General features: G+C 41.3%; 1 long non-coding RNA gene across 1 annotated transcript; it reads right to left on the bottom strand.

The window, feature by feature from the left end:
• Window positions 1-3907: 3907 nt before the first annotated feature.
• On the bottom strand, window positions 3908-5178 carry LOC125488999. Its single transcript, XR_007266654.1, has 2 exons — window positions 4487-5178; window positions 3908-4254 (listed from the first exon to the last, which is right to left on the bottom strand). It is a non-coding gene; the product is annotated as an uncharacterized LOC125488999 (long non-coding RNA).
• Between the last annotated feature and the right edge of the window lie 17913 nt (window positions 5179-23091).

Here is a 23091-nt window from a genome sequence, read left to right as displayed (position 1 = left end):
TAATTTCTGGGGATCTTGTTGGCTAATCATCTGAGTCATTTTACACTCATACACACAGACATATTGAGGTGATGATCGGAATTTCCTTTTACAAATTTTTCATCGTTTAAATTCAATGAATTTGATATTTGCGAAAATACAGGGTGGTGTATATTATTGTGTATATTTTTTCCATATCTCAATTATAATATACTTGCGATACTACAAAAATATAAGGGGTTGAATGTAATGTTCCATCAATGCCGAAACATTAACTATTTCGCAAATAATGAATTTAAACTACGACTGGATGTTCCGTGGGATTTGTTACGCTTTGGAAGGGTTTTCCCGTGGGATTTTTGGAAAAGTTGTCTATTAAATCATTCAGGGTGTCGGCTAACTTCGTGCCAAGCTTCGTTGTACCGATTTCGGATCACAGAATAATCAAGATAATTATTCTGAGTGTAGGTGAGCCTTAATATTGATATCGGCGAGTTGAGGGTAGAGGATAATATCCACGTAAGCGAGCAGCGCGTGGGCACTTGTCACTTTTGTGTGAGCAGCCGTGGTGAGCAGACGGTCAGATGGAGGGAGTGATCGGTGCCGTGGGAGCTTGAGGACCAGGCGCGTGGAGCCGAGGCGGAACACCGTGTGCGAAGCTAAGTCACCTTTCTATTTACTTTTTGTCTCTCGTATATGATTGAGAAGTTATACCTACACTTTATTTCTTGAAGGACGCTAACCCACGGCTGCAATTCCCATCACACTGGTATAGGGATTAGATCGGTACACTAAAGGTCTCCTACGTCGCTCATCCAGTATTTAGCTAGCTAAAGAAAACCTACACATTACCCACAACAAATAGGCAGGTAACTTCATGGTTAGGATGGGGAAAGTAGTTACTTTATCATAAATAATAAATTAAATAATATCTGAGGCTTATTCCCAGCGGTGGGTAGATGCGGGCTGGTGATGATGATGATGATTATCAAATAACTAAAACCTGACAATAGATCTCACTTCAGAAATAATAAATTCTTATCAAATAAAAAGTATACACCTACCTTCAAATTAGTTCTATGGTTCTTTGTTCAAATTATTGATTTTTCATTAGGTAAATAAATACTTCTATAGAATCTATGCAATAGTAATTATTCAAAGAATAAAGTTGATACATACTTAAATAAACTTTTCAAAGATGATTTCTTGTAGTATCTATATGGCAGAGAAGATTATTTGACTTTGAGATTAAAAACAAGTAACAGCGCAGGGAAAGAATTGATTGACGGAGAAATTTATTCTAAAAGTGTCAAGATATCACAAATAAGGGTTCTAGATACTTAAACTAAATCATTTCTGTTCCTATATTGCTCAATAAATACAAATAGCTTGAAGATAGATCAGATTCCTGTCCAATTTCCATATTTTCAGAAAGTTATGTAAATTCTAACCAACAGAAGTATTTGTTTCCTTGTTAAAGCAATAAATTCTTATGTAAAAAAGGATAGCAAGGATATAGTAGGAATAAAGTTAGCTAGGATATATTTATTACAACTATTTATAATATATTTGAATAAGATTATTTAATATTCACTATTTCATAACAATTATCCTATATTCCAATAAGATCCAAGAATGTTCACTATTTCATATTATATAGTTAATCTTTTAAAATAATAAATCACTTCCCACTTGGCTACAAAATTAGAGTCATATTATTATATTTTCAAATACTTATCTATTATGAAATTCATGATTTAATAAAGTTACTATACTGTAAATTATTGAACTATTCTAGTTTCAGTTAATTTATGATTATAAATAAAATTGTCCCCTTTAGCTTTGACAACATGTATTCATGTTGATTTATTTACATGAAATAAATATAAAACATGAAAATATATAAGGTTAGGAGCAAGGGAAGTGATTAATAAGTTGGTCGGAGGAATGTCCAAGTCAATGGTTGTGTTCCACGAGGGCTCCAATTGAGTATTTGCTATTATTTATCTATTTTAGAGTCTTATATATTGATTCAATCGGGTGTAGTGATCAAGGCCTACAAAGCGTATGGAGGGGCTTCCCTTATTAACCAACACCAAAAAACATTATTATCTATATTATTATCTTTATGTACTTACCTGTAAATATGTATTTATCGTACAAATAAAAGTTATACATCAAAGTTGTAGTATATAGGTCAATAATTATAGGCAGGTAGGAAGTATGTAATCAGTTCTAGGTCATAGTTTTATTTAATTCACTATCTTTCGTTTATTGGGTTACAACACAACGTAGGGTTTCCCTGGATGTTTCATGGCCAATTCAAAGCAGTATTTGTTTCACTTTTATTTCATTCAAGTAAGTTTTGTTGTAGTTTCAAATATCTTCTTAGTAAATCCATTAAGTAGGCAGGCGGTAGGGGCGAAACGTTACAACGCCGCGTTTTTATTTCAGCGCAACTTAATCAAATATGTATACCTACTTAATTATTTATAGATTTAATAGAATTGAGATAATTTAATGACCATAGAATAATTATTTTGTAACAATATACTTAAGTATTTTTTGTGACCGGTTTAGAACTTGTGCACAAATAACGCGGTTCAAGTATATATACCTAGTTACTCCCAGTTCTGTATCAGCAGCTGTTAGTAAAATTCACAGACATCGCTCCAAGCCATGCTTTACTGAGTTTTATCCGTAAAATTTTTAGCACAGAGCTTTAGTTTATGTAAAAGGAAAACACACTAAGGCGACTATTATTCGAGGAAAGGGGTGTAAAAGGCGAGTGGAAAGTGAGCCACGAGTTCCACTGCTCCTTTGTAAGTCTACCTGCACGCGTAGCACAGTATGGCGGTGACAAGATATAAATGACAGCTACTTGCAACAAATTGTGTGATACCAGTTGTCCTCACAAACGCTAACATGGCCAACACGAAATAATCACTACAAGATGTGAGTTACAATTTTGACAGCGAGATTGGAAGATTTGTCTTATTTCCTAACATGGGTGTACCAATTTATCCACACATGTCTCAGTTTGACATTTGTTTAGGTAGCATTATATCACTCAAGTTCGAAGGTGGTGATAACATGTGACACAAATAATTATTTGTTAAGTTTTTGTTAATTTCATCCTTGCTCTACAAGAAGAGATGCAGGAAAGGAAAATTACTATAATACTTATAGGGAGGATGATCCGGGACTCTAATAACCCGTTGAAAATGCTTTAAAAACAACATTTGTCAAAACACACATCCTCTTTTTTATTTGACTAAAATTATACATTAAGTATATTACTTATATACTTAATGTATAATTAACCGCCCCTCACGGAAGAAATGTGGATTCAAAACCTGTCGCTCACATGTGCTAAGAAGTTAGATAGATAGACATTAGTTTGTTTGGAAGCAACTCAGTGCATATGTTTGCCCTTAGGAACAAACCACTGATTTTCAGTTGTCTCCCATATACTTTAAGTTTGCCTATTCACGCCAAAGTATGTAGGTAATGAAGTGGCTAATTGAATAGTTCACGAAATGTAAATCATATAGTTACATTGAATAGGTCCGGCACACCGGGCAGTCAGCGACTGATGCTATGATCACTGGTTGTCCTTTCACCACAGCGACAAACCCTAGTTAGGCTTTATTATTTATCAACAACACACTAACTAAAATGAAGTGGCTAATTGAATAGTTTGAATGTTAAATGTGGAGTTCAAGAAATGTAAATCATAATATAAACTGTACATTTAATAAGTCCGGCACACCGGGCAGTCAACGACTGATGCTAATCCTTTCTCCACAGCGACAAACCCTAGTCAGGCTTTATTATTTATCAACAACACACTAACTATAAAAAATAAGTGGATATGCTAGCATGTACAACTAAATTAAATGGTTATAAAAATATAATATTTTCTTTAGGTAAGTAAAACATTTATTAAACTTTTAATTAATAAATTATTAAAAGTATACTATTTCACACACCATAAAAGCATATTAGGTATTCTTAGTTATCAACTATCACAATAATCACTCTGAACTTGGCTTATATCAGTCATCAAATAGGTCTCATAGTATGTATGCCAAGTTTTTCAACTTTTTCAGTTCGGTGCCGCTCCGGTTCATTGTATCACCACAAGGTTGCTGATGTCATCTGACCATCTTCAGGTGGTTTCTGCCAACAAGAGCTCTCCAACCGTGTCTAGGCCATCATTTTCTGACCGGTTTTGACCATCTTCCGTCTTGCCTACGAGCCAATTTCAATGTTCTGTAACAAACAAAAATGTTTCATTAGATTTTAGTTATACTTATGAACTAAGATTATGACTCCTATTGTCATCTTCATCATCATAGCCCATCACGTCCTCACTGCTGGGGTACGGGTTTCCTTCCAATGAATGGCCTAGTTGACCAAGTACTGCCAAGTGAAAAAAGTTTTTTGAGTTGTTTTGTGTGCATGTGCCCAATTATAATAACATGTGACTGGTACTGGCACTTACCTACTGTTTTTTCCTTCCATTGATTATACAAATATTATTCAGTCAGGCCGTGGGACAAGCATCGTAGATGATATTCTGTTGCGCCCATCAGAATCCTGCCCGAGCTTTTGTCTCAAGGCCTTCTAGCTCCTGGGGCCGGGTAAACAGTGGGTGGGTCATCAGTCAGGTGGCATGCTGTTTTGTTCTTCGTCTCATGGAGCCGGTGCATAGAAATCGTCTGCCGAAAAACTCCCAAGGAATCTGATCGTGCTTGGTCGGGAGCAAGCTCGGTCGTATATTATTTCATGTGACGACGTCCAAGAAACTCAAGAAAGTAGTTAATGAGTCCATGGGGTAGCGCAATGCAAAAATGCAATGGTAATATTATCAAAATATTTCACTCGAACGCACCAAACAGCGAAAATTTTCTTCAAATTTGACGTTTTTGGTGACATTTAAATTGTCAAAAAACCATAGACAATACAAACAAGAGCCACAAATGAGGGATTTTCAAAAAAAAGAACGAATGAAATACATATTTCCACAGAGCAGAAAAGTTTCAGTGTCACTGTGGCTTATATCCAATCACACAACTAAAATGAGTCCCATGTACACCCTATGCTAACATTTAAGACTGATATCAAAAAGTGACTCAATTTAATCAGTCACTTCACATGTTGTCTTATTATGGCCATACTAGCCGTGCTGGGGTATTTAAAATACCTAGGTACTTTTAATAGCGTCTCTAAAATCTCTGAACAATGACAGTCCTAGACTATGAGATTAAACAAAGTCACGCTCTGGTATTTTCTAGGGCAGAATTTAGGCTCCCTTTTTCTTCTCGTTGAACTTAAATAACTAGGTACTACATTATTTATGTTTGCCTGCTGCAAGTGGTTGACCACTTCTGATACCCAGGCTGAACCACATATAACTTTTCCTTAATGGCATTTGGGAAGCTATACACAAGGGTGTGGAGAAATTCTAAGCTCACCACCCGAACCAAAAGTCCTCCAAAGTACAAACGTATATAGCTAATAGGGAATATGCGTAATTTTTTTTTATACTTTTATTGGATAGTTTTACATCACGTTATTATAGTAAAAAAAAAATCAACGCCTAAATAAGTAATTTAAGGTATTTTAAAGAAAGGTAAAAAATTACAACCATCACGACCACTTTGAAATTCCCGTCAGGATGGCGGGCTGTCGTGACGTCATAATCGTTTAATTTCACGGCTCAGAATAATGAGTCCAGTCAGTCGGCATAGATTTTTTACCTAATCAAGTAATCACAGAGTACTTTTGTATTTTCAACAAACCAATGTTGTCATGGTAACAAACGAAAAAGGAAGTGTATAAAGTGTGATCAGTGGCTGTTTTGTAATGGTAATAAAGTGTGACCAGTGGCTGTTTTGTAATGGGAGCTCGTAAATAGCTGCTAGTAGCTCTTTTGAAATGGGAGCGCGCAAACCAGAGGACCTTGGTACACAATATTACGCTATTATGGCAATATGAATATAAAGTAATATTTGTATGTATGTAAGTACTTACTGTTACTTTGGTTCTCAGTAAGAGAGACTAGGGTTAGTGGGTCATTCTATTCTACTATCTGTGGGGGTGTAAGAACCTGCACCTGGCTCTCTTGAATGGAACCATTGTGCATATCTCAAAGGTCTAAACCCCCTTATCTAAACTATTGAATAAGAGTATAAAAATATATGCATATTCCCTAATATTTGGGCACACGGCTCTCGACTTTTCAATAGTCTTTGCTGTCCTTTTCCGCAGCTGGTCACAGTTTACTCGTTCATACTGCGTAATAAATTTAATGTGTCCAGTTCTTCTGATTACGAGAATTCTTCCATAACTTAATTTAGAAAAAAATAACAACTTTTGAAATATACTAACGACTGCCATTATAACGTAAAAGTAGAAAGAGCAACTTGTGTCATGTTCATGTCATAATACTTACAATACAAATTTAATTTTATTGTGTTGCAATATGGAGCATATTTGAGTGGCTCGTTGACTAGCGAATGGCTGTTTACGCCTCATTACAATAGAACAACTAGTGGCAGCCCATACACTACCAACAAAAAATATAAAAAGTCCTAAACTTTGCAAACAAACAAGCATATCAAACAAGAAGTGGAGAGGTTATAGGAGGCTAGGATCTACTCGTATTGGAAGAATTTTTATGTGATCCATCGTATCTGATCACAACGAGCATCACAAATACTCGGTGACACTAACATTTCTTTGTTTACACTTGACATTTATTTAACTATACGCAAACGCAAAGAAGTTATTATTCTGAGATTGATATATAAAGAATTATGACGTCACATCCGCCCTAAGAAAATGGGTGACGTTTCTCGGAAGTTAGAATTTACCGAAGTTTTTTTGTACTTTTCAACTTCATTTACTTGCTCAAAAATAAATTATAATCAAAAATAATGATGGATTCTTAGTTATGAAACAACAAAGTTTATTATAAATAATATTTGACCTTTATTTGAACCACTTGCATATTCCCTATTATAAAGCTGATTTTACAGAACATTGTTTAAAATTAAAAACCTCGACCCCGAGCATTCTCTCTGGAATCACCAGAATCGGGTCCACCAGTAAGGGTAGTATTTTCGGTTTTGTCTAGGTACATTACAGCGTCATGAATCACGAAGGTCTCAGCTGCTTTGCGAATATGATACATCTGTGGCGTTCTATAACTTCTAACCAGGGAGTGCTACCGTGTTACCTTATACTGTGAGGTCGTGAGGGTGCGGTATGAATACCCTGAGGAAGCTCTAGATATTTAACGCTTAATTATCTGTACTTCAGGGGTAACCAATAAAAAACACTTCTTATAATAAGATTTTATTTTGCACGACAGGAGCTTCCTAGAGTCTCGTATTACCTGGGGGGTAAGTCAAAAATTTTAGTTCGTAGGTTTAGGCCTAATTTCACACCATTCGGTTAGGTTAAAAATACCTCGGTTTGGTTAAATCATGGACCGTTAAGGTTAGTGAGTGACCCACCATGCCAAATCATGGGGTTAACTCCCTTGATCGGGTAATAAACTTAATTGCTGCTGTGGGGTTCCGCTAAGACTTGGTTAAGACCGGTAACCAGGCAACGGGTTGTTGACTTTTGACACATTTGTCAAGAATTAAGGATGGAAAAATGAACAGAGCCTTTGATAAACAATATACGAACTAGATGTTGCGTGACATAAAAAATGAAGCGAAATACTGTCGGGTTTTATATACTGTCAAACCCAGATAAAAGTTTTAATTTAATGTCCTAACCTAACTTGGAACCGCAATATAGAAACACAAATTGATGGCCCTACCTGGAAATCGAACCCGGGATCCCTGGGTGATGAAGCTGAGCTTCTACTGTAGATTGCTTGAGGCTGTTTCCGTGCTTCGAGAATCGAACTCGAAACAGAGGGTAGTTAATGCTTCTACTGATGGAGTTAGCGGCGAATTGATAAGGCGCGAATAAAGGTTAAAGCTAATTTATTCACAACGAACACTATTAAGTTACAAATATAACAAACTGAATATTAGGCAATAAATATTAATGAGCAAAAGCAAAGCGCTAAGCGAGTAAGGAACTACGTGTATGCAGGATGATCGCGAGCCGCAGTGTGTAGTCCCCGCGCCGGGCCGCGGAGTGGCCGGCGCGGCGGGCGGAGGTGAGGCAGGCGCGCGGGGGGTCGAGCGAGCCGGTCCGCTATTGTTCTAGCCGGGTGGCGTGATCTGTGCGTATGGTCCAAGCGGCATAAGCGGTAGCGGATAGTGTGGCGGAAGAGTCGCCACATCACTCCCCCGCTGAGACCGTTGCTACGGTCGATAGTAATCAGGGAATCTGACCGTACGACCACTTCTCGTCTTCCTTACTGGAGTTCCCGTTGGAGTTTCTGGAATGCTGCTTTCCTCAGCCATGTACGCAGGTTTGATTCGGTCGATGGTGACAGTCTGCTTTTTGCCGTTGACATCTAGGTCGAAGGTTTTGGGTCCTCTTCGTAGCACCTTGTGAGGACCGGTGTAGGCTGGTTGCAGCGAGCGGTGAGCTGGACCCTGGCGCATGAAGACATGTGTGGATGTGTTGAGGTCCTTTGGCACGAAGAATGTCCTCTTTGTGTTGTGGGCTGACGTGGGATGTGGAGCGATCTGGTTCATGTGATTCTTCAGCCGGTTGGCGAATTCCGTGACGTCTTCGGGTCTGGTAGATGCTGGAGAGATGAATTGACCTGGAAGACGTAGGGGTTCCCCGTACACGAGCTCTGCTGACGACGACTGGATGTCATCTTTCCACGCGCTGCGGATGCCCAGGAGTACCAGGGGCAGCACTTCTGTCCAGCGCGCGTGTGAGTGGCATGCTATGGCGGCCTTGAGCTGCCGGTGAAGTCTCTCCACGAGACCATTGGCGGCAGGATGGTAGGCAGTTGTGGTGTGGTGAGTGGTCCCCAGGAGAGCTGCGAGCGCCTTGAAGAGGTGCAACTCGAACTGCCGGCCGCGGTCCGTGGTGACGTGCTCCGGGCAGCCAAAGCGGGCCACCCAGCCGGACACGAAGGCGGATGCGCACGTCTCAGCAGTGATGTCCTGCAGGGGGTACGCCTCAGGCCAACGGGTGAATCGGTCGACAATGGTGAGGCAGTACCTGTAACTAGAAGATAACGGTAAGGGGCCGACGATGTCCATGTGGACATGCCGGAAGCGAGCTGTAGGGAGAGGGAAAGTTTGAAGAGGAGCGTTGGTATGTCTGTGGACTTTGCATCGTTGGCATTGTAGGCACTCTTTAGCCATCTGTCGACAGTCCTTTTTGAGACCCGGCCAAACGAATCTCTGTGCTACTAATCGTGCAGTGGCTCTTGCTCCGGGGTGACTGAGGTTGTGGATTGCGTTGTATACCTGTTGGCGAAATGTTATAGGTATGAATGGTCTAGGTTGAGTCATGGACATATCACAATATACCTGAGAGTCAGTATTTGCTATGGTGACTTTTTCAAGTTTTAGCGATGATCCACCCTTAAGTAGCTCTTGAAGTTCGTCATCGGTTTCCTGAGCGCGGGCAAGGGACTGGTAGTCAATGGATGTTCCTGAGATTTCTTCGATGCGGGAGAGAGAATCAGCCACCACGTTGTCTTTGCCGGCGACGAACTGGATATCTGTGCTGAACTGACCAATAAAATCTAGGTACCTGAATTGTCTTGGCGAGCATTTATCACGGTTCGTGTGAAAGGCAAATGTCAGCGGCTTGTGGTCGGTGTATATCGTGAAGGCTCGAGCTTCAATCATATGCCTGAAATGACGAATTGCTTCATATATGGCCAGTAGCTCTCTATCATACGGGCTGTACTTCACCTGTGATGGGCTGAGCTTCCTCGAGAAAAAGGCTAGCGGTTGCCATGCATTTTTGCAGCGTTGCTGGAGTACTGCACCGATCGCTACGTCAGAAGCGTCAGTTTGGATGGAGAGTTCAGCGTCTGTATTTGGGTGAGCCAATAGAGTGGCTTGTGATAGGCTTGACTTACACGCTTCGAAGGATGTGAGCTGCTCGTCCGTGAGATGCACTGGCGTAGATCCTTTTGTTTTGGGACCTGAGAGCAAGGCGTTTAGAGAAGCTTGTGTGGCTGCAGCTCCAGAGAGGAATCTACGGTAGAAATTCATCATTCCGAGGAAGCGCCGGAGTTCCTTCACCGTCTTGGGCACCGGGTACTCCTGTATGGCCTTCACTTTCTCTGGAAGTGGCTTCACACCGGTTGCTGAAACAGAGTATCCAAGAAAAGTTACTTCTGGCTGTCCAAATACACATTTATTTGTGTTGATGAGTGTAATATATTGTGTGTGTGGGTAAACGAATAATAAACCAGTCTCGTATAAATTGTCTTTCTATTTGCATCGATATTCCTCAGTGGCGACGATTAAATTTAAAATTAGTGAATTATCAAGATGCCGATCGGAAAAATACACGGATTTGATCTGGAAGGAGGTGAAAACTGGCCAGCATATGTGCGTTTAGTGAAGCAGTTCATTCTGCTGAACGACATTAAAGATAACCTACGCGTGGCCACGCTGGTGACGCATGTCGGGGCGCCGACCTACAGGCTGATGTGTGACCTGTGTGCTCCAGACAACCCGGAGGATAAACCCTTCGACACATTGGTGGAGCTGGTGAAAAATCATCTGGAGCCAAAGAGATCCGAAATAGCCGAGCGCCACGTGTTTCGCCAGCGGCGGCAAGGACAAGGCGAAAACATTAATGTGTTCCTACAAAGTTTGAAACACTTGGCTACCCATTGTAACTTTGAAAATCAGTTGGAAGTGAATCTCCGAGATCAATTCGTGTCTGGTCTACGCAGCGAGGAGATACGGTCTCGCTTGTTCGCGGAGACCAGTCTCGACTACAAGAAGGCAGTGGAGCTGGCGCTGGCGCTGGAGGCGGCGGAGCAGCACGCGGCGAAGGCCGCGGGGCAGGCGCCGGGCGCGCCGTGGGCGGCGGCCGGCCCGACGGGACTCACGGCGGACGCGGGCGAGCGGGTGCACCGGGTGAGCGCGGCCAGGCCGGCCGCAGCCCCCGGGAGGGACGCCGCGGCGCCGCGACGCAAGGCCTGCTGGCGCTGTGGCCGCGAGGGCCACGCGCCGCACAGGTGCCGGTACAAGTCGTATGTGTGCGATAAGTGCAAAGTGAAGGGCCACTTGGGCTCAGTATGTGATAAAAATGATGTGAGTGCGGGCAGGTCTAGTTCGAAATATCAAAACTTTATGGAAACAGATTCATCAGAGTCTGGAGGCGAGGTGTACGAAGGACTATATACCATCAAAGGTTTGTCAATTCAAAATGTAAAAGACGGTCCATATTATTGCGAACTCCTTGTAGAAAATCAAAGTGTACTATTTGAAATAGACACGGGTAGTAAAATATCGGCGGTATCAAAATCATTCTATGATCAACATCTTTCAAATTTAACTATTGAAAAAGATAACATTAAATTACAGTCGTATACAGGTGATGCAATAGTCCCGTTAGGGCGGGTCTCGGTGCGAGTCAGCTGTTCGGGTGCCGGCGACGCCATATTGCCATTGTTTATCATTGAGCACGGCGGCCCGCCGCTTATCGGGCGCACCTGGATGCGTGAACTTAAATTAAAATCATTAAACTTGTTCCACCTAAAAGAAGATGTTGATCCGATAGTTTTAGAATTGAAACAAGAATTTCCTGAAGTATTTACAGACAAAATTGGGACTTATAAACATAAATTATCTCTGCACTTGTCTGATAACACGCCGGTATTTTTCAAATCGCGCGCCCTTCCACTTGCGTTGCGAGAGCCAGTGGAAAATGAACTTAAACGTCTACAGGACGAAGGTATTATTTATAAAGTTGATGGATCCGATTATGGAACTCCTATTGTGCCGATTATTAAGCCGGACGGTTCTATTCGCTTATGTGGCGATTACAAAGTGACGGTAAATAAATTATTAAAAGATTATCATTTCCCACTGCCTAAAATCGAAGAATTATTTGCGACGCTAAGTGGAGGGGAGCAATACAGTAAATTAGATTTTAAGAATGCATTCATGCAACTTGAATTATCTGAGAGTTCACAACCGCTTACAGCGATTACTACGCATGTAGGAACTTTTGTATATCGTAGGGCACCTTTTGGTCTTAAGTGCCTACCAGAAAAATTCCAAAAAAATTGTTTTTGATACGCTGAATGGCCTTGATTTTGTGGTAGCCTTTATAGATGATATCTGTGTGAGTGGCAGGAACAAAACTCATCATTTGGAAAACCTAAGAGCTGTGCTTACTAGATTAAGAGAAGCCGGGTTAACAATTAAGTTCTCTAAATGCGAATTTTTAAAAGATGAGGTCTGTTACCTGGGCTATCGAATTAATAAACACGGTCTTTATACAGACACAAGTAAAGTTAGTGCCATAACTAAAATGCCCATCCCCGAAAATGTGTCTCAGCTACGAGCTTTATTGGGTTTTATTAATTACTATGCACGTTTTATACCCAACCTTAGCACAATTTTACATCCACTTCATGCTCTTTTAAAAAAGGGAGTAAAGTGGGAGTGGTCGGACAGCTGTAATGCCGCTTTCGAGGAGATAAAGGTGAGACTGACGAGCGACCCCGTGCTGGCGCACTACTCGCCGGAGCTGCCGCTGGTGCTGGCGGTGGACAGCAGCGCGTACGGGCTGGGCGCCGTGCTGGCGCAGCGCCACCCCGACGGCAGCGAGCGGCTCGTGTGCTGCGCCTCGCGCACGCTCAACGACGCCGAGCGCCGCTACAGCCAGGTGGACAAGGAGGCGCTGGCCATCGTCTACGGAGTCACGAGGCATCACCAATACCTTTTCGGTAGGCATTTTACGCTACGTAGCGATCATAAAGCTTTAAGCTATATTTTTGGGCCTAAAAAGGGGATACCGCAGACTGCAGCCAGCCGCCTACAGAGGTACGCGGTGCGTCTGGCGGCTTACGATTTTAATATCGTGTTTGTAAAATCCGAAATGAATAGTAACGCAGACGGCCTATCACGATTACCGTTATCGAAAACAAAGGCAGAGGACCGAGACGACGCGGCATATCTACATTTTGTTGAGGACACTTTTCCTCTAAGTCACAAAGACGTAGCACACGCGACTAAATCAGACAAAACATTATGTAAAATTTATGGCTACATAATGAGTGGATGGCCTACCGTGGTGGGCGATTCTGACGATGAGAAAGCATATTTTCATCGAAGAGAAAATCTACACATAGATCATGGATGTATAGTGTGGGGATACAGGGTCGTGGTGCCGGAGAAGCTGCGCGCGCAGATCCTGGAGGAGGTGCACGCGGGCCACGTGGGCGTCGTGCGCATGAAGAGCATCGCGCGCGGCTACGTGTGGTGGCCGCGCCTGGACGCCGACCTCGAGGCGCGCGCCGCAGCTTGCGCCGCCTGCCGCGAGCAGCGCGACGCGCCGCCGAGACACGCCCCCGTGCCGTACGTGTGGCCGTCGGACCCTTGGACGAGGCTTCATGTAGATTTTTTACAATACCAGGGTAAATATTATTTTTTAGTACTCGATTCTCACTCCAAGTGGATCGAAGTCTTCCTGATGGGGACTGGTACATCGGCAAATTTAGTTTCCAACAGACTCAGGGAATGCTTCTCCAGGTTCGGACTGCCGAAGTGCTTGGTGAGTGATGGCGGGCCGCCGTTCCGATCCCAGGAATTCGAAGCATTCTTAAGCCGCAACGGGATTAAACATATTTTAATAGCCCCGTACCACCCATCGAGCAACGGTGCGGCAGAGAACGCCGTCAAAACTGTAAAGAAGGTCATCAAGAAAGCTGTTTCCGAAGGTGAGAATATTGACCGGGCGCTAAACAATTTTCTTTTAGTGTATAGGAACAGCACGCACACAAGCACTGAGCGCTCGCCGGCTGAGGCGCTGCTGGGCCGGCGGCTGCGCGTGCGCATGGACCTGCTGCGGCCCGCCGCGGGGGACGCGGTCGCTGCGGCGCAGGCGCGTCAGCTGCAGCACGCACCGTCCACTACTAGAGAGGTACAAATTGGTGATCGAGTGTTGTTTCGAGACTATTCGAAGAACAGTCCCAAGTGGGCAGAAGGAGACATCTCTGAGCGAACCGGAGCAGTCACTTATAAGGTAAAATCTGATCACGGTGAATACCGAAAACATATAGACCAAATTATGCCTCTAAGAAGACACACATTGTCTTCTAATCCCACGATCACGGATAACGAAGTATTAAACACTGATACATGGGAGTCTGCACCCAATTCACCGCTGTCGGTGCCACCTCAGAGCCCGCACGCCTCGCCGTCGCCGGCCGCGAGCGCGCCCCCCAGCGACTACGCTGAGCAGGAGTCCACTTCCGGGGATTGGGTAAATAATAGACGCAGATACAAAAATCATATTAATATTGATGATTCCATGACTCAGGAATCCTAATCCTTTGTTTAACTGTGGTATGAAGGCCGTGTTTGAAATAGATACCTATACTTTAAGTAAGTACTGTAATTAGGTAGGTACCTAAGTAGTTAAGGTTCTGATAGTATAAGATTAGTACTGTAGGTATATAGGTTAAAGTTTCGTAGATAGCTGTATATGTAACTATCTATATGTCATTGTGTACTTATTATGCTTTGTATTAAACTTAAGATTTTTTTTTGTTTATCATCTAATCACATATAAACTTAACTTTCTTACTTATGTTTATCAAACGATTAAAAGAATAAGGGGTAGGTAGATACTAGAGATATGTACTTATTATACTCACAGAAGTTGACTTTAACTTTTTGTCATTAAACTATTGTACTTACCCATTTATGTTTAGTTGTATTTAAACTTAATTACCTAATCATTTTTCTTGTAAGAGGGGAAATGTAATATATTGTGTGTGTGGGTAAACGAATAATAAACCAGTCTCGTATAAATTGTCTTTCTATTTGCATCGATATTCCTCAATGAGAACGCCATAGTCCTGTAGCCGCTGAAACAATGCTCTGAGGTGTTGCTGGTGCTGTTCAGCTGATTCTGAGTAGACCAAAATATCGTCTACGTATCCGTAGCAGAACTCGAAGTCTTTGAGCACCTCATCGATAAATCTTTGGAATGTTTGACTGGCATTTCGAAGACCAAACGTCATCATCGGGAACGGTGTGGTTATTGCTGTCTTCGGTATATCGTCCTCGAAGACCCTTATCTGATTGTACGCCTTAATTAAATCAATCGTGCTGAACACCTGCTTACCCGCCAGCTGGCAAGTGAAGTCCTGGATATGTCTCACTGGATACCGATCCGGGATGGTACGGGCGTTTAATGACCGGTAATCACCACACGGTCGCCAGCCGTCATCTTTCTTGCGAGCCAGATGTAGTGGTGATGACCAGGGGCTGTCTGATCTGCGAGCTGTGCCACTTAGAAGCATGTCATCGAATTCCTTTTTAGCAATCTGGAGCCTTTCAGGATCTAATCGGCGTGGGTGACTGGCGACTGGTTGACCTGGCGTCGTGCGTATGTGGTGGACCACGTTGTGTTTGGGAGCACCGGGCTTACCAGCAGGACGGGTAATGTCAGGGTACTCACGTAACAGTTGGTGATATGGTGTGCTCTCCATCGTGGTACGGACGGAGTTTATTTCATCAATGCCAGGATGTTGATGTGCGGGTGTGATGAGTGAGGTGATGCCATCCACTAGTCGTTGATTCCGGCAGTCGACAAGAAGGTTGTAATGACCTAAAAAATCAACACCGATAATCGGTTTCGTGACGTCAGCAAGGATGAATCGCCATTCGAAGTCTCGTCGCAGTCCCAGATCTAGATGTAGGTTTAGGTATCCATATGTGGCTATGATGGTGCCATTCGCAGCGTACAGTTGGTACCTAGTTTTTGTTTTTGGCAGAGTCCGGACGGCTGTTTTAGGAAAAACACACACGTCTGAGCCTGTATCAATGAGGTATTGTTGTTTGGATTTGCGGTCTGTGATGAATAGTCGGCCTGTTGAGTTGGGGCAACCACTTTCGGCCACTAGTAGCTGCCTTCCTGTTTTCCCGACTGCTTGAAAGTGCAAGGTTGAGAGCATTTGTTGGCTTTATTACCGAATGTGTAGTGGTACCAGCAGTGTGGGTGATTCTCCGGGCGTTGGCGAGAGCGGGAGCGAGAGCGCGATCGTTGGCGGTTGTGGGAGTTTGACCTGTGAGGACGTCTGCTCTGGTGGTTGCTTTGGTAGTCGTTCTGCTGTCTGTATAGTGCTTCCACCATGACTGTCAGCTGAGCTATCTTGCCTTCGAGTGACATACCTGCATTTGATGGCGCGTATACTGGCGCGCGTGACGTACTGGCCACTGACATACCAGGCTGCACTATGTCATGCACTCGGTCAGCGAGCTCGGCCAGGTCCTCGATGCCCATCTTCGGTTGGGACGCTACGATGGCCTGCACGTTCGTCGGCAACCTACTAGTCCATATGGTTCTGATGAAGTCGGATGGTACGTCAGGACCGGCTAGGCTCTGCAAATGTAAAAGAAATTGAGATGGCTTGCGATCACCAAGTTCTTCATGCTGGATTAGTTGCAGCGTCTTCTTTTGCGGTGAGAAGGACAGCCGCCTAATTATCTCCTGTCGCCGTTTTGCATACCTACCGGTCGCAGGTGGATTTTTTATTAAATCTTTAACTAACACGGCATAGTCTGAGTCCAGTTGTCCAACAATCGTATTAAATTTCGTTATGTCACTCGTGATCCCAGCTAAAGCGAATTGACATTCCACCTGGCAGAACCATACTTCTGGATCGTCTCTCCAAAACGGCGGCATCTTAACCCCAACTTTACTGACTTCGCCTGGGTATCGACTATCTCCGCTGCCACTTGTACTTGGACCACAGGCTAAATTACTCGAACTAGTATGGGTTAGATTACCTGGATTTGATCTGCCTCCGCCGCTTGGATTTTTTGCACTTGCACCACTCGCTGTATTCTCGTCACTTGTACCACCGGCACCTTCTAAAGCACTGCACGTACCAAATAAATTTAGGTCCAAACCCAGCTCTTCGAAAGACTTGCCGCTGCCTCCTCCGTACATCTTCTTTATCTTCTGCTGCGTTCTGTAGTCGAGGGTCACCAGTGTAGCTTGCTCGAGGCTGTTTCCGTGCTTCGAGAATCGAACTCGAAACAGAGGGTAGTTAATGCTTCTACTGATGGAGTTAGCGGCGAATTGATAAGGCGCGAATAAAGGTTAAAGCTAATTTATTCACAACGAACACTATTAAGTTACAAATATAACAAACTGAATATTAGGCAATAAATATTAATGAGCAAAAGCAAAGCGCTAAGCGAGTAAGGAACTACGTGTATGCAGGATGATCGCGAGCCGCAGTGTGTAGTCCCCGCGCCGGGCCGCGGAGTGGCCGGCGCGGCGGGCGGAGGTGAGGCAGGCGCGCGGGGGGTCGAGCGAGCCGGTCCGCTATTGTTCTAGCCGGGTGGCGTGATCTGTGCGTATGGTCCAAGCGGCATAAGCGGTAGCGGATAGTGTGGCGGAAGAGTCGCCACACTACCACTAGACCACAGAAGTAGATATAAGAAGTTAAACCTAATGACTTAATGAGAACTATTGAATTAAGTGAAAAATCTTCTAACAAAATATTTTAAAATAAGACCATACTTAGAAATTGAGGTGTTATTTGTTGAGTCCTTACTTTTGCACTGACACTCCATCTAGTTCGTTGTATTGTTTTTCAAAGGGCATGGCGTAATGATATTATTTTCAATGACGGATGTCAAAAACAACCTCGATAGAAATAGTAACCATGGCAACCTCAAAACCAAAAAGTTTGGTTGTTTGAGGTTGTTTGACATTATAGAGACATAAACACCAATTTCAATGAATATGACAGAATATTGAATGAAGTGTGAGTGAATGATTCACATCATGCTTGATTTATGAATGGTCTATTAGATTTTCGTCATGGGACTCATCCAATTAACAAGGGTATTAATCCTTAAACGTGTCGTCAGCAAATCCGTTATTGAGACTGTAACTAACAGAATCATGAGAAACCAGGTCTTAGACAGTGACATCCCGCCTGGGCCGACCGTTCGGCGCCCTGTGGGTAGTCTGCGACTGACGCGAAGCTTGCACCGCGGTGACAACCTCTTCACTTGGGTAACTTGTGTTTTTCAACATAAGAAGATAAACTTATTACTATAAGTTACTTTTGTTTTCACCAAAACATTCATCAAAATATCGTAAATTTCATTACGTGGACAAACAATAACGACTTACTTTGTTAATGGTCCCTTCCATATCAAGATTAATGGTTTCGTTTTATCTGGTTTGCGTATTGTATTGGCATTAATCTTGTTTTATGCGTTGTGTACAAGACATGATATTAGAGATGCCTCTTCTATCTATAAATTTATAAATTACTACTCGTATTATATTGATGATTTATGATGTTGCACGAATAATAGCAAAAATATATTGTGAGTACCTACCTACGAAGCTATCGGTAAGAACATAATTACATCTTACATATTTTATAAGAAAAGATTGATCTATCAACATATTTCTTCCTGGTTCAGTGCTGAAAATTCTGCGCGGGGATCGTTTTTTCATACAAGCGATAGAATGGAATGGAATCGAGGACTTTAGCCAGAGATAAAGCTAGGCTTTAGCTTTCGAAAGGCTGAGTTCATTCTGTCTATGTTACTTATGGAATAAATAAAGTATAAGGGCACGGCACATGTGTATTGTGTATAATACCGATACTATGAAACCGCTAAATCCTAATCCTACGGATTACGTTTTTCATTTCCCCTGGGAAATTTCTTTGACGCCCTATGTGTACCTAAAGAAGTAATTTCAAGAACAAACAGGTTCTAGATTTTTTGACGCTGAGTGGCATAAAGGTCTTAGGTTTAACCGACTATTCACTGTAACGTATACATAGCTATAATGTGTGATATAATGAAACAAAACACATTAGAACCGTCAGCAATGATATCAAAATTATGGAAATCATAACTTTTGTGGAAATATTGGCCGAATTTTATGTATTTTTGAGAGTTAGACACATTATATTATTTCCTCGGGACAAATCACGTTGAAAGTTTGTCGACCCGTCTGTTGCCAAGTGCAAGGGTTCGCTTTCAGGGGATTTAGATACTTTAGACTTGCTTTTATTTCAGAGCAAAGTTATAAATTGTTTAAATTCCATACACGTTTTCGCCTTTAGAGCGTATTATTTTTATTGCAAATGAGAAAAGGGGATTCGTAAATAAATAAGTAAGTCCATACCTCATTTTTAAGTTAACCATTTAGAAGATTTAAATGGAATAAAAGTTCTGTTTTTAACAGCGTACTATTGTTATTCGTAGTTTTATTTTTATTTTAAAAACGTTTTTGTATTAATTGCTTTCCAAACTTGTTTCTGTGGTTCTTTTAGGAATAGGTGTCCCTCAGAACTTTATGTACAATAAATATTATGATACCTATTGTACAATATCCATGGTGGACGGAAGAAATGTCCAGGTGTGCACGAAACATTAAGCACTGCTTGAAGTCATCGTTCTATAAACTTGTTTCGGTAAAAAGGATGCTTGTCGGGCACAAGTCACAAGTAAGTACCTATGTATTTACTTAGATGAGTTAATTACCATACAATGCTTCGAAAAGATAATAATAATTATATATATTATTATATGAAGGCATGTCATAAAACAACAGAAAGGAAATTGTGGTGTCAGAGGGGTGTAATGTAGGTATGTAACGCCAACAAAAAGATCGAGAACATGGAACAAACAAACAGTTTGATCCCAAGAATCATAAGTTAAAGATGCTTGTAGATGAAAGGAATAATATTTTATTGATAAGTACCTTCATAATTACGACTGATTAAGTCGTAATTTTAAAAATAAAATTGAGTAATACCTACCTATATCTTTTGCTGATTGTACCTAAGTCTGAGTTTTGTAAGTAAGTATTACATTATAATATATACTTACACGGTGTTTTATATTTTTGGTAGAAACGTGATGTGAATTACTGTAATGTGGTCAAAAAACATAGCTTTGTCATATACAGAATCAGTAGTAGGTTAGGTAGCCCTGAAGGTATGTTATTGTCCAACAATACAGGGTGAAATGCGGTTTATAATGTAAGTATGGGTGATGCATGTTTAAATAACCCTTTCACAACAAAACGATTTATTATTAAATTTAAATTTGGATTTCACATAATAGGCTAATGCGCAACACGCTACAGACGAAACGAAGCTCGCAGAAAACGCTAGTTCACGATATTGTTAAGTAGGTAGGTATCTACTTTGTAAGTTTTATTACATATCACCCTATTTTGACGGAAATATATTTTATATCTTGTGAAGAATAGTAAGTAACATAATAATATCTATCAGCAAGTTGTCCCTTTGTTACCCTTTCTCCAGTCAAATAACCAAATAACTTTATTTTTCGGAATACGAATATTGATTTCGTTTGTTGCCAAGCACCACATGATATCTCTGAAAATGTTGTGCCTTTGTTATTATATTAACGTCTCTTGAATTTCCTTTTCATGAGAAGTCCCAAAGTTAAGTTTGTTTAGTCTATACAAGACGGTTACTCTACCTTTACAAAAAATTAACGATCGAGAGTTGTCCTGCAATCAGTAACCTCGTTTTTCAGTCAGTCGTCAGTTCGAGTGATCCCCTACGACCTATTAGCCAACGGGTTTCTTCTAAAAATATAATAACTATTGTGATTATGACTTAGTTGGTTTCTATAGAGAGTGGTGTGGCTTTGATAGAAAACATCGTGACCAACTGATATCATACAGTAAATATACCCCTTTTGGCATCAGTCGTGAGAACCTACACATGTTACTGTTATGAGTGATACAAATAAATGCCATGATATCTTTCTATTACCCTCATGGAATTATTCGATATAATCCCGATATAATGGCCATATTTGGAATAGTAAATAATAACAATATCCGAGAGCAATATTTTTCATCGCATTCCCGTTTTCTCCACCTTTTAGAGGTAGTATAAAATTATTGCTACTTACTTCAACTTCAATAAAGAAAATTATAAGAAGAACGATTTTCGCTATAAGATTCTGAAGCTATTTTGCATAACACTATAAAACCTGTAATTTTGACATCAAACATTATTTCTGTTACCACAAAGGGTATATGAAAAGCCTTCATTATTTTATCACTTTTCCCGTGTTATTGGCCATTAAATGTTGATAGATTTTCCGATAAGTATTTCGGCACTATTTTACGATCTAACAGTACCTAAATATGAAATGGCTTAGAAATGAAATTGTAATATCTTCTAAGGAATTTTATGAAAACCTGTACATTTTATTAGTGATAATTAGATGTGGGCCATCTCTCACGCGGCTATCTGACCCCAAGCTAGGCAGAGCCTGTAATATGGGTATCAGACAATTGACATATCTACACAAATAGATAAATCTATCATCATCGCGATCCATCACGTCCCCACTGCTGGAGCACGGGTCTACTTCCAATGAAGGAAGAGTTTAGGCCTAGTCCACCACGCTGGCCTAGTGCGGGTTGGTGGACCCCAACACAAGCAAGCACCTTGTGCTGAGTATAACGTAGTGTTTTTTTTTCCTCAGTGGTGCTGAGAGAGTTGTCGGGTAAGTGGGCAACCCGACTGTCAGATGTTTTCAAGCCGCCCGAATGCCTGAAGATAGAAAGATATACAGGGTGGCCCAAAGAGTGACGTCCAAAGGAAAATGTTTGATTCCTTAGGTCAAGGGGTAGCCAAATCACCCCCATGTATGTTCAGCAATTTTTAGTAGTTTAGGAGTTATGATTTTTTTAACTAATTTTCTACGAAAATCGACCTCAGTGGATCAATTATGTTTTATTATTTTTTTGGATAACTTTTTTAAATTATTTTTTATTTTTGTGTCATCCTCTTAAGTTGTTCTTTTAACCATAAAAGTTTCAGCTTCCTAGCTGTAATGTAAGTTAGTTATTTTTATGTCGAAAGTTCAAATTATATCATCGAGCTAGACTGCTCTGAATTTTCTACTTGAAATAAAAAATTGAAATAGATATTCTCATGGTCCCTTATTAATTTTAAAAACTCCGCAAGGTTCCAAAATAAAATAAAAATAAAAATAAACTATTGCTTAATGGGGTATTATTTGCAGAAAACAGCCTTCAAAGGTACTTGGGTGGAAATTACCTAATTAGTAAATTGTTTCAGAAAGTTGAAAGATTCCTGTTATGTCATTACTAAGGACTAATTCAGTTAGAAAAAGTATGAAATTAAAGGGAAAATAAAATAATTTACTATTTTTTTTAATTTAAATTACATTTTTTAATGTAAATTCTTAGTAAAATGTTTAAGTCTGAGTTGTAAGATTTATGAGATAATTGTATTATTAATACTAAGTAAATAAACTCAAATAATTATTTTACACATTTACTCACAATAAATTTTCAAAATGGCGATCTCCCACAGCAATGCACAACCTACATCTACGCAAGAAATTTTCTTTAAGTCGCCTATACGCTTCTCTGATGTCACATTTTTGAGAAAAGTTACTTTTTTGACATGTTTAACTTTTTTACATTTGTCACTTTTTTGACTTAAAGAAAATTTCTTGCGTAGATGTAGGTTGTGTATTGCTGTGGGAGGTCGCCATTTTGAAAATTTATTGTGAGTTAATGTGTAAAATAATTATTTGAGTTTATTTACTTATATGAGAAGGTCCTATCGTGGGAGTGGTAGATAGGAAACAAACTCAGGGAATACACTATGTTCACAGTATATTTCAGGTTCTACAGACACGAATAGGCAAGTAGGTAGTCTTTGTGCTTAAAACTATTAACTATTTCCGAAGCGGCGCAAGAGCGAGCGTGTAGCCGGGAAACGGGTTGGCGCCGACTGACTGCGCGGGCTTCGCTGGCCGGTGGCGCGAGCGCGGGGTGCGCGCGGGTGAAGGGGAGGACGCGGGACGCGGTCTGCGCAGTAGAGCTGCGCAGTAAAACGGCGCGGCGGCGTGGGACGCTAACCGTTTTCGGCGCGCGATTTGTTTTCGCGGGAAAACG

The sequence above is a fragment of the Plutella xylostella genome, chromosome 9, assembly GCF_932276165.1.
Source record: "Plutella xylostella chromosome 9, ilPluXylo3.1, whole genome shotgun sequence".
Lineage (NCBI taxonomy): Eukaryota > Metazoa > Arthropoda > Insecta > Lepidoptera > Plutellidae > Plutella > Plutella xylostella.
The sequence above is the reverse complement of the archived record's forward strand: the minus strand, read 5'-3'. Positions and strand labels throughout refer to the sequence as shown.